Below are 12,741 nucleotides of genomic sequence, written 5' to 3' on the forward strand. Positions count from 1 at the left end.
CTCCCTAAGAGAGGAAAAACACGCCTTAAATGGCAATAAGGAGCTGAAAGTTATAAACAGCTGCACAAAAATGTAACAAAGTTTCTCTCAGTTCCACAAAAACTGACCTTTGTGGTAAATCTGCACTTATCACCTCAGCTCATCAGACGGGCCTGTGAAGCTCATTAGCTCTGGAGGCACATCTCCACTTCTTCCACCCGCACCAAAACAGATGCTCCCACGAGCTACGTTTGCATGCAAGTTATAGCAGCGATTAGAACGCATTTCCGCAGCAGAAAACAGAGGCAACAGCCTCACCTTGGACATGTTCACCATTGTGATAAATCCACATCAGGTGTGAAGCAGGGATTCCCAACTGCTCTCTGGCAGGTTGCACACTCAGATGTTCCGTAATCACGCTACGGAGAGGATAAAGAGGCATAACATCTGGCTGCTTCTGGAGCTTCTGGTCAGTTTGCGTTTGTCATTTTAAACTAGCATGTTATCAAAGACCGAAAACAAGAAAGATTTCCTGAACCCCAAACGTTCCCTCTCCGACTCATTTCTCGGAGCCATCGTGCTGGCCAAAAAGCTTCGACTTTAATCCTGTTTTCTTTTATTTATGTGGGATAGTTAAAACTACGGTAACCGTAACACTGAATCCTTTTCTCCCTCAAACATTGGACGAAAGAGTGCCAACTCTTCCCCCTCCGTGCTGAAAGACGTAAAACTGAAATCTCCAAAATGTCAAGACATTCCATTAACTGGTGCTAAATCCTGTCAAGATGCTGCACCGTGCATTTATTTTAACAAGCTTAAGTCTGAGTTATTCTTCCCAGGTGTATCTGTTGGATGTTCTTTGCATTTAGGAAAACTCAGACGTTATCAGCAGAGACTTCTGTCAGCAGAGGCTTCGTAGCAGTGAGCTTTGTAAAGCAGGACGTCTTATGAAATGTATCTTTGCTTCGCCTTTTTATCTCTAGCATTTCTTTTTCCCCTCACGCAACCCCAAAAGTTATTTGTGTACCGTTGCAAGAATTCAAACCAGACATGATTTCACAGTTTTTTTTCCAAGAGAAATCGGTTGAATGATCCAGTCGAGTCGTCGCAATCGGAGAACCACGCAAGAAAAACACATTCAAAATCAAACCATGAGCTAACGAGTGCTCACTGGATGTTACTGCGGCACCAAAAAAAAAAAACCTAAACATGGCGGCCCTGCCAACCAAATCATCATCAAATCCTGCTGTGCCAGAGGTGACGCATCACTCACCTTTGTGTGCTGCTGCTGCTGCTGCTGCTGCTGCTGCTGCAGGCTGGAAGTATCAGAAAAGCTTTGAGGAGTTTGGGACAGACGCTGAACAGCAGCTCTGGTGAGGGTTTGGCTTTTATCTGCAGGTGGGTGGAGCTGCACGAGCCGAGAGAGGAGAAGCTCTGGATCTGTGCATGAGAAGGAGGGAGGAAAACAGGAAGAAAAAAAAAAAAAAGAGTTGTGTGAGAGAGAAAGCACTACTGGAACTGCGTGTTTGCAGCATTAGACGTTATTAAAGACAGGAGCGAACCGAGGCCCAATCAGCTGCACAACTGTATCTCACAAAAGAGGAAGATCCTCGTTGGACTTGGACCTCTCGCTGCATTCTTTGCATGCAGAGAGATTTCAGGGCAGGGTCTCACTTTGGTGAGCCAAAGCTGTCTGAGGTCAAGATCTAGGGTTTAAGAGACTACCACAGAACACACACAGTAGTTAATACAAACTATCTAACCACGAGGTCTGTTTAGAAGCTGTTGTTGAGCTTTTTATTGTGTCCTCCTCAGGAGTTTCCCCAGCATGTTTAAACGTCCACTTAAAGGGCTATGAAGAGATAATGTGCCTTGTTTTTTTCTCACATACATTCGTTATTGGAGAATTGCTTTTCTCTCGATCGCTCTCCCTTTATTTGAGAGCTAAAAAAAAAAGGTAAGAATGAGACAAAGCCCTCTGCTAGTATGATCAAAAACAAAGGGTGTGCGGCTGATCCACGACGTTAAAGGGTAGAGTCAGAGTGCTGACATGCGGGTATAACGTTCACCATGTTAGCGTGATAGCATGCTAACAAGCTACAGCTGAGGCTAATGGGAATGTCAGGTATTTCGGTGAACTTGGTGACCTGATAACTGAAAACATTTGAGCTGTTGGTGGCGCAAGAGCAACATTCACGGGATCACCAAAGTCATTCGGATTGATCCTTTTGGGCACCATGGATATCTGTAAACACCGCCATTTTTAGAGGATTTGGTTTGCACATATATGTAGCTCGGCATGCGACTTATCCCAGATGCAAAATATTCAACTTGTATCCAAAGTCCTGACAGTATGGAAGCAACAGGCAGAGGCAGAGGGGAGGACATAAACACTCTGAACAGCTGGTTCACATTTGAGGGATTATTCTTTGTGTTTTTGTTTGTCTTATTTGTACAAACTTGACTACCTTTGAAATCTGACAGATGAAATGATCCTTCGTCTTTCATTGTCCCTCTTGCAGTGCCTTTTCATTTGACAAAGTCCAGAGCAGCGACAGAACAACAAGCAGTCAGCTGAGTGGAAATACTGACCTCATACCTGTCTGCATGCAGACTTCCTGTTCATGTAGTTATTAACCTGCGACTTAGATCTCAAGGCCAAGCTGCCTCAGCGACGTGCAGAGCGCAGAAAGCCCTGGCAATGGCTCTTATTACTCCCTTTCCTGTTCCTCAATCAACCTTCTTTCATCTTTGGATTGGCAGCGGCGCGTAACAGGTGGATGCTTTGTTACAATCGTGTGTTTGCGTTTAATGTGTCCTGATTCCTCGCGCTGTTTCGGTCAAAAGTGGGACGTTTACATTATATTCTGATGTTTCGGTCTTTATGAAAACGGCTCTATCCGTGAGCGTCACACAAACTTTTTCCTAACGTTGCAGCAGTTATGTGATTGACGGTTTTGTGATTAATCCAGTCATAATTTGTTGGTGAGCATGGTGTTCATCTGCCATTTGGCAAAAGACATAAGTTAATGCGCCCAAACCAAAAGAAACACTGAAATGAAGTGAAGTGGACATTGGGAAAAAAGAAAATCTCTGAAAGCGCTCTCTTTATTTCTTTTTTCTGGCACCTCTCTCTGACATGATCGTTCGAGGGTAACAGGAACATATTAGGGGGCATTGCGCATGTACTTCATCCTCGATCACCTCACTAGAAGCCGTTTCTTTTAATGCTGATTCCTGAAGCTTTCATCTATATTTTGGAGAAAAGCTGTCCAATACAAGGCCCAAACCCCACATTTGAACCTCCACTGTGATTTGGAGTTGTTGTATTTAACGGTCAGTTTCTTTTAAACGGGACATTATGGAGCTTATTTATGATAGAGAAAGAAAAACAAGAGCCGGATGCCGGAGAAGGGAAGAGAATTCGACAGTGTATCCTGGCTCCAGCTCTGTCACCACATATTTGAGTACCACTCAGATCGCCTGACTTTTTTTCCATTTAGCAGACCCACAGCTGTCGGTTTTGGCGGTCGATGGGCACCGTCTGGTAGACCATCTCATAAAGTCACCTAACGACTCAGAGAAATGCAGACCTTCCACTTCCTCCGGTGCACTGCTTGGTTATTTGGTAGAGAAAGGAAATAATTGAGCATTTAGGAGTGAAGAAGGGAAAACAGGATCCACGTTTCTTTATAAAGTGGAAAAGTGTGAGAATCCAGACTGGAGCCAATGACCTATTTTACAAGCAGGGCCATTACAATCTTCACATCAGTCGGGTTCTCTAAAATGTGACCACTGACTTGGCAAAAGAAAATTGAAGAAGAGGGTTTTTCTCTTAGTGCATTTTAGTGAGTAGACTAGTCCCAGTTTCTGCAAAGGCCTCTTTTCACTCTCGCAAAATTGAGCAATTACTCTAATTTAGCTGCTTTAAGGCCAAACATTAGCATCATGCTAACTAGCTAACAGAGCGTTACTTTCAAGGCCAAGCAGGATTTCCTTGGATGCTATCAGTGTTTAGGCTAATGTCGGCAGCTCTGTCCTGCTCTTCAATGGATTTGGGCAAGTTAACAATCCTCAAATCCTTTGCTCGTTAGTGGCGTGCCCCTTGCGGAGCGGGTCGATTGCTTCGTACCCAGACGCGCTGCTAAGAAGTGAAGAAAGGTTTGTTTTGCAACGTAAGTTTTCCAGCATCCAGCATCAAAAGTAAACTGCAATCAGGCTTTGCGGCCTGTAATGCAGTTCTCAAGGGTTGAACAAATATAATGTTTTACCGTTACTGTAGCGCAGTGGCGGGCCGTGCATTTTATACCTGGGCCTTCACTGCTCAAATACCACCTTATAACCACATGATGGCGCCACAGCTAGGGTTATTATTCGTTTCTTGGGCTGTAACTATATAACGTTACGTATTCGTATTAAACCGTTCGGTACGAGGCTTACAAACCGAACAATACGTTTGAATAATACTAGTGCATTTGGAAAATGCAGAAACTTAAATTGTAGGAAATATAATGTGTTCTGCGCTCACTAGGAGACAACAGTCTGTGTGACCTCTGAACCGGAACAAAAACAGCTGAGTCTCTGCAAGTGTTCTGGGAGGCTAACTAGCTTAACGTAAAAACAACAGCAGCAACACGCATTCTGTTACACACTCAAGGGCCATTCAGATATTAGATGTAAAAAAACGAACCAGTTGACTTACCAAATGCTGATCACATCCTCTTTTCTTTGTTGACAAAGAGTTTAATCCCAACTCATAAATCCGTTTCTCTTCCAATTTCAGCCATTGAGTGTTAAAAAACAAAGCTAGGTAAAAAAAAATAAAAATCTACACCAAGCAAAATGCAAATAATATCATAATTTCATCCATATCTTTCAATTTGAACTCTTACTACTAAGCCTCTGCTTTAAGTTTCGTTTCACAATAGTCACGTGTTTGCCCACTGACCAATCACAGCACAGAATCTCACTGCAGCGCTGCTGCTGCAAACAGAGCTGCACGTAATGCTGACGTAGTTGTAGGCCAGCTAGCCGCTCTGACGCGTCAAAGAACGTTAAACTTAAGATCTGATTGGTTGAAGACTATGACAATCAACAATGTCTTCCCCATTCACTTAAACTGCACATGGAGGCACTTGTGAGTCGGCAGGCCTCGGGCCTCTCTTCTTACCTAGAGACACAGAGGTGAAATCTGATTGGATAAAAGCTCTACTTAAAACAAGCTGCACTGGAAGCAGAGCAACTGAGGAAGACAGTAGCTGTGCAATGAGAAAATCAGATAATGGGAAAAATATTTGTATAAATGATGATACATGTAGTGTATTGAAGAAAAAATATTAAATTATAAAATAGCTATAACTTTGTGATTCTGTTTAGGACAGCAGCGAAGGCTTTGCAGGTCCTGACGGCCCACCACTGCTGTAGCGCCCCCTGCAGGTAGAATTGTATGAGATGCAAAAACATGTGTATCCTATGGAAGAATGCGCAGCTATCACACCATAAAGATCAGTAAAAATGTATCAATACTGCCCCTCTGAGTCCTCGTCTATCATACAGGACCTTAAATCAAAAGCCTCATGGAGAGATTCATGACCTGTGTCTGGCTTTACTGTTGCCAGCACTACATTTTTCTAATGTTCATGGAAACAAACCTTCCTACAACTCATTTTTTAGAAAAAAAAAAAAGTCTCCCAGGTTCGATGGTTTTATTCTGGATCTGTTTTTTGTCTGTTTTTGTAAGATTTTGGCTCAAAAACACTTTTGACTGTAGCCATGACGTCATTACATGAAACGATGCAAACTAAATACAGAACTGTATATACGTTTCCAGTCACAACATATATATACGGTGAACAAAGTCAAGGTTATATATCAGTCAACACTGTCCGCTGTACTTCCACTGATTCCTGCTGGAACCAGTTAATGTGGTGACGACTCTCTCTCATGACCACCTCTGAATTCTTCTGTCTGGCTGTTAATCCCGCCGACTCAGAGCTTGCTCCAACTCCAATGTTCCTCTCCATCTTTGGTGGACGGTTTGAGAGTTTGGCAGCCGGATACAAAAGGTTCTGGAGACAAAAGGTTGTCTTCATCCCTTCATTAAAGCCAGCAGGCGGTGTTAAAAGGTCTGCCACGGACGAAGAAAATCATTTAGCCCTCTCACTTTCACTTTGCGCTCTAGACTGTGTCTTATAGTCATGAATTAAAGTCATGATACAGCTGAATACAGCGCCAAACGTGTATCTTCTCACATTAACTCAAGAATATACAGTAAAGGAACCTTTACTCCGATATAAAGCTCTGAGAAAATGTCCAAGAACACGCATTTAATTAAATCACCAGAAATCTGTTTTTGATGAAGAGTAACCAAGCCACACATGTGCTTGTAATACCAAAATGTATTACTATGCTGGCACAGTAACGCAGCACTCTAAAGAAGAAAGAGGTTTGGAGAACGTTGTACCAACTTACTGTTAAGATCCAAAACAACACACAGAAAAAGGTTAGATTTGAGAGTTTCCTTCATTCAAACTGCCTTGTTGCACCTCCACGAGATGTAGAACAGTGTCAGAGCAGTTTTTTAGCAGAATCTAAGATGAACTTCTTGAAGGGAATTTGCTATTCGCACAGAAAACACATGTGCAATAGTACCACAGGGGCTCAAATTTACAGATGTGTACGGTAAGCTTTGAGGGAAAAGAAAGAGCCCTCACAAACACCAAACCTTAAAAAAATGTTAAATGCTCAGAAGGTCAAATATCATTATGAACGTCTCACAGTGAGTAAGCCATTCAAAGCTTGTGAAAACATAATACATAACAGCGGTCGTGCCACTTACGGTTGGACAGGCAACAGAATACTGTTTATTCATTTTGTCACCGTGTGTTTTCCTTTCGGTGAAGTCAGGCCAATTACAGAGCAAACCAAAGCACGCCAGTTCCACGTGATATCACAGGAAAAGGCTCATTAGACGCTAACCGCCTTCACCAACATTTCCCGAGGTCATTAAGGCTGATGTGAAGGCAGAAACTGCCCGGTTGTTCGAGGGCAAATCACCTCTACTCGGCGCTGCAAGCCCCCCTTTCTGGCTTTGCCTGTCGCTGCACTGGAAACATGTCGACGTGTGGAATGTGGATGGATCCCAGTGTGGATGTTTTCCCAAGTATGATGCCATCGTCTAGGTTTTCAGCAGACCAGGAAGGATTAATCATTCTACACCAATTTACTGGCTGAAGTTAATGGTTGAATTAGCTTTTGGTTCTGGGAGAACTGCAGTGTGATTTGACTGCTACACTACCCCCGCAACGTATCCTCATGCATACTTCTTACCGTATCTTTTAAAAAGGCTTTTTTCTTAATCTTTGGGTGTGTTTTCCCACGAGCAATCAGTGCGCCTGCAAGAAAACTCGGGATTCTGATCAAAATAACAAGTTATGTGACAAATAATTAAACACGGGACACAAACAGAGGTCTCCGAGGTGAAAGTCCTGTGTTTTTAGCCCCACATGGCCACCTTGACCTCTCCCCTCTGCAGAATAAATAAGAATACACTAAACACCCACGAGGTGCATTCACATTTCTCAAAAAGTCTCCATCAATAGAGCTATTGTGCAAAGTTTTATGGGCGTGTGTTTCTTAGCAGGGTTACCTCCAAAAAGATGAAAGTAGTTACATTATGAAAAATGCAGAATATGATCCACAACTGTTTACTTTTTCTACTTCTTTGCAGTCTTTCAGTCACCAGCTTCTAAAAGGTGCCTGGCTGCTGCCTGAGGCTCATATATCCACTCACACACACACACACACACACACACACACACACACACACACACACACACACACACACACACACACACACACACACACACACACACACACACACACACACACACCTGCCAGAACGCCTTTATGAATACATTTGACTGGACTAGACAGTAATTAGACTAAAAGTACCAGTCACTTTACTCCGATTTAAAGAAAAGCAAGTACCTACACTTTAAGACTGCATACTTGTTTTTCTTGGATGACAATACAGTGAAATTAAAGTGTAATATTATCGCATATTCTAAACATTCTGGAGGCTAAAAAAAACATTTACTGTAACTGTAGAAAATGAATATAATCGCAGGAGAAGGACGTTTACCTACAACAGCGTTTTCAATAGTTAAAATCAGTTTCCACTTTGAAATAAAATGGAACATTCATGCTCTCTGGGAACATTTATTTTGAAGATTAAACTGCGAGTCGTATCTCTTCCACAGCATTATAATACTTTCCCCACTTTCATCCACATTATGTGAACTATGTTGTCATTTGACTCCGGGGTACTCTCCACCGGCCTTGGACATGAATGTAATCTCTGTCCGTCAAGATTACTGCATGTATACGAGAGAATACCGCAGCTTTAGGAGAGCCTCCCTCTCTGTGTTTTATTTATTTGGCTGTAAGTTTGAGCCAAAACGCTTTGGTTTGCATTTCATTCCTCTGCCGCCCTCGGAACGGGAGCCAAATATCTGTGTGGACTGGAAACCCCCGGTGTTTGATGGTGGGAAGTAAATGGATCAATTTAATAAGGTGGCTCCAAAAAAAAAAAAGCTGCTGAGTCATTGTCTGTCGATGTGGTCTGCAGTCTGGCCAAAGTCTGGGCTCACTGGGTTTGGGGCAAATGTTTGAGTGAAGCTTGTTGCAGCATGTTTCCACCTTCTTTCTTTGATCATGTACACTTGTCCATTAGATCTGAGGCGATGCAGTAAAATGTCACGCTGGATACATACATGCACACATTTGTGCAGCCCACACCACAGACACATAGAATGTCGTTGTTTTTGAATCGGGTCAGAGTACAAGCAGCTGTAATTGAAAGTGAACTGGTATAATTACGAGTATAACGAGCTAGAAAGTTTGGATATACTAATATTTGGAAGTGGGAGCAGAGCAGTGTGGACTCAGTCATGTGCAGGGGATCGAATACATGTTTGCCTTGAACTCCATACAAGCATTCTCACACTCTAATGAACTTAATATGGCTAAACATAAGACTAATGTTATGTTACCAGCATATTAGTCTAAAGGCTTTGCCTCAGTAATCATACATTCACAGTAAATGTGCATTTTATGAATTAGAAAAGGCTATTCTGGTTCTGTTTCTAAGCTGTAATGGGGTTTGACGCACATATTTCTGCAATAAACTAATAAAGATAATATAAGACCTGCCGGTTTATCGATAGGGATTCATCGGAGGACGCCACAACCGCTCATTGTCAGAGTCAATGCTTGGTCACACTGACATTTAAAACAGCTAAATATGGGACTGAAATAAATTCATTGCAATGAAGTCACTACAGTCTACAGAAGTCTCACAGTCCCGCCAGAGCTGCAGTCAACACCTGCAACCACATGAGTCTTGACACCCCATCCATTCGTATGGAACCCGGTCCTGCTAAATAAGAAGCAACACCCGAATATTCGGGTGTGTGCGCACTTCCTTTTATTTTAAGATGTGAATGAGCTCGCATTCTGCAGTCAGCAGGAACGGCGGCTGTCTGACATTCATGCAACTGGAGGCGACGGCATGAAATATAATGTAGAAAGTAGACAAAGAGCCGGAACCGTGCCTCTTTTCCGTGGAACAGAGCTGTCAGAGCTGTCCAGGCTAATTGAGGGCTCATTTTCACATACATGATGGATTCCTTTCCTTCCACCTATTCTACAGGTCACGCTGTGGAGGGTGGGTGAGGATTTACAGCCACCTCCTTCACGGGTAATTTGCAGCGCACGTTACACGCTTTGATGTACGGCGAGCGCCACACCGCAGGTATTTGAGCAGTGAAACAGTTGAAGGTATCATTAGAGAGTATTGTCATGTGTTTTCGGGAACATTTGTCAAGTGCCGGAGCGTGATGATGAACAGAAATACTTTTTACTGCATGTGAAAAAAACAAAAAAAAGGCTGAATTCCTTCCTGCTTGTGTGTCGGATGAAGCCACAAAGCCCTGTTTTATTTCTGCTCTTGGCAAAATATCCGCATTAATATCTTCATAAAAAAAAAAACAACCAGACCACAACGCTGCATCGGCCAGCATGAGAAACCGAACGTTGATCCCAGATTCCGTCTATTACGGGTTCAGAAGCGCACGCTCAAGACGTGATACGGAGACACGCACACGCACGCACACACACACACACACACACACACACACACACACACACACACACACACACACACACACACACACACACACACACACACACACACACAGTCCAGTTCTACTTCCATCCAAAACCTCCCGGACAAACCGGCTGTAGCCATAACACCAAAAGCCACTTTGCTCCTTACAGGGTGCAACATAAAACACAGACACAGATCTTGACTTGGCAAAATAAATGCATATGTGTGTGTGTGTGTGTGTGTGTGTGTATCCAGAAACAGCAAAAACTAAGCTGGCTAGAAGGAACAGAAGTTAAAGCAGACAGGGCAAACAATTCCCAGCATTCCTCTGAGGAGCAGAGTAAACTGACTCCGGCCTTCTTTTGCCTCACAGGCTGAGACACTGATGCCTGAGCGTGGATGTGTTTAGTGTTGCGATGGCCTCCAAAATAAGAAGCCTATTACTAGCATGTGCCTGATTTCAGGACATAACATGCTGTAATTTCTGCAGTTGTATAATCTAGTATAATCACGTTCATTGCTTGTGTTTTTTCCTTCTGCAATCTAGTTTATTTGATTTGGATAATCGTGCACATCTGGAGGCGATGAATGCTGCTCTTTTAAGCCCTGAGAAGATGTTGAAGTATCAGCTTACGAAATAAAGTCTGTGATTCATATTTGTTGTTGTTTCATTGGTTATATTGTCGAATAGACGACGAGTGTGAAGAAAGTTATAGCCTGTTTTATATTTGGTCTTGTCATGACACTACGTTCCTCATTATGTGGCCATTAAAAACAGACTTTAAGATAGATGTTCCCTCTTTGCAAAGGCGCTGGTCCGTGGATATCTGCAGAGCAACACGTCCTCCAAATAAAACCTCCAAAATACGCCACTGTGGTTTGTCTGTGTCAACCAAAAATAAATCACCGGTACAAAAATAAAAGTATTTTCTGATCTTCAACTGCTGCAGTTAAGATTTGCGAAGGTTTATGCACAAAGTCGTAACGGGAAAGAGCAGGGGTGTGTTAAAAAAAACCTACAGACTTAGGAGGTGATTGTTGTTAAAAGAAACAAACTGTCGGTAGGAAACAGGAAACAAGTCGGATGTTTTGTCCAACTTTAGACTCCAGAACAGCTTCACACTACTTCCTCCTTGGCTCCCGATAAATCCTAATTACCACCAACAATGACAAAGCAGTATAAGTTTATCCATGCTGTAATCTTTACAATATGACTTATATCAGAAACAGGCGACTGTCACCAACCAAGTTCATATGAATAATTAAGGGGGAATTAAATGTCCCTTTAAGACAAAGGAATATCCCCAAAGGTTACACAGACACGTCACTGTTCTTTATTATCCAGCAACATGACTTCCAGACATAGAAACAGCCGAAATCAGCCTCAACTCCATCCAGGTCTGTCAGCTCAAAGCCTCAGTGTTGATGTGCTGATCTCAGACCCGCCTTCACAGCGTACGGATGCCAGGAGGACTGTGTGTCTGAAGGGCATGTGTCATTTCAAAGACCAGGAACAGAGACTGTAGAAAGACGGAGTCAAAACAGAGACGGGACAATAATAAGAACGTAGCCAGACCCCCCCCCCCCCCGAGAAAAAAAGAAAGGCAGACGACTACTGTTGGTCTTCGCAGTGGGTCTGTGCCCCCTCAGCAGCTCGGCTCTGGACCCTGTTTGTCCAGCTTTGTCTCTCTTCGTTTGCCAGCAGAACAAGTTTTGATTGGCTCCGCATTGGAGCCGCATGCAGGGAGATTACACACAGACTGTGTTGACTGAGAACCTGCGACGGAGGTCTGTCCAAGTTCACAGACACTAAATCCTAAGTGTCGCAAAACAAGACTTCAACTTAAAGAAATAAGGGTTAAAGAACCGTAGTTATAGTTGTGAAATCTATATCTTTTGAATAACCCTTTAAAATGAGTTCCAAAACTTATATAATATAAGTCTGCACCCTTCCTCTTGCTGGGTTCTTTAGTTTATAAATGACATCTGGTACTAATTACTCGCTATAATTAGTAATATAAGTCCTTACAAATGAATTAAAACACACAATGAGAGTAACTGTGCGTGTGAGAATTCACGCTCAGCTGATTGAAGTGAACTTGAGTCTGTTACATGAGACACAGCAGGCAGAGGGACTAATTGACTGCAGGTGTGTGTGTGTGTGTGTGTGTGTGGAGGTGGTTTGCCTCCTTTTTTGGGCTACTGGTATTCGCAGCATTTCTCCCAGAGCTGTCCTGAAAGCGCTGGCCTATTGTGGAGGTCCTGAAGTCTGTCGGGGGGTGCAGCGTGGGCCTCATTCAGACCGCCAGACACATTTAAGAGCAGACGTCTCTGACCAGGGAAGCTCGTGGACGGATTCAGAAGACGACGTCATCGTAAACGGGAGGACAGCATTCACCGTTAAATATGCAGACACAGGTAGAAGATCAGGCTTCTCATCTAACCCTCGCGAAGAAAGCAAATCGTCACCAAAAGTGCGACTCCTTTAAGGGGATAATGCAGTAAGTTGCTCCCCCTGCAAGCTGAATAACTTTCTTTCGGCATGTTCGCCATCCCTAAATGGCATTGTCCAAATATTTAGTCTATTGCATTGT

The sequence above is a fragment of the Pholis gunnellus genome (genome assembly GCF_910591455.1).
Source record: "Pholis gunnellus genome assembly, chromosome: 24".
Taxonomy (NCBI): domain Eukaryota; kingdom Metazoa; phylum Chordata; class Actinopteri; order Perciformes; family Pholidae; genus Pholis; species Pholis gunnellus.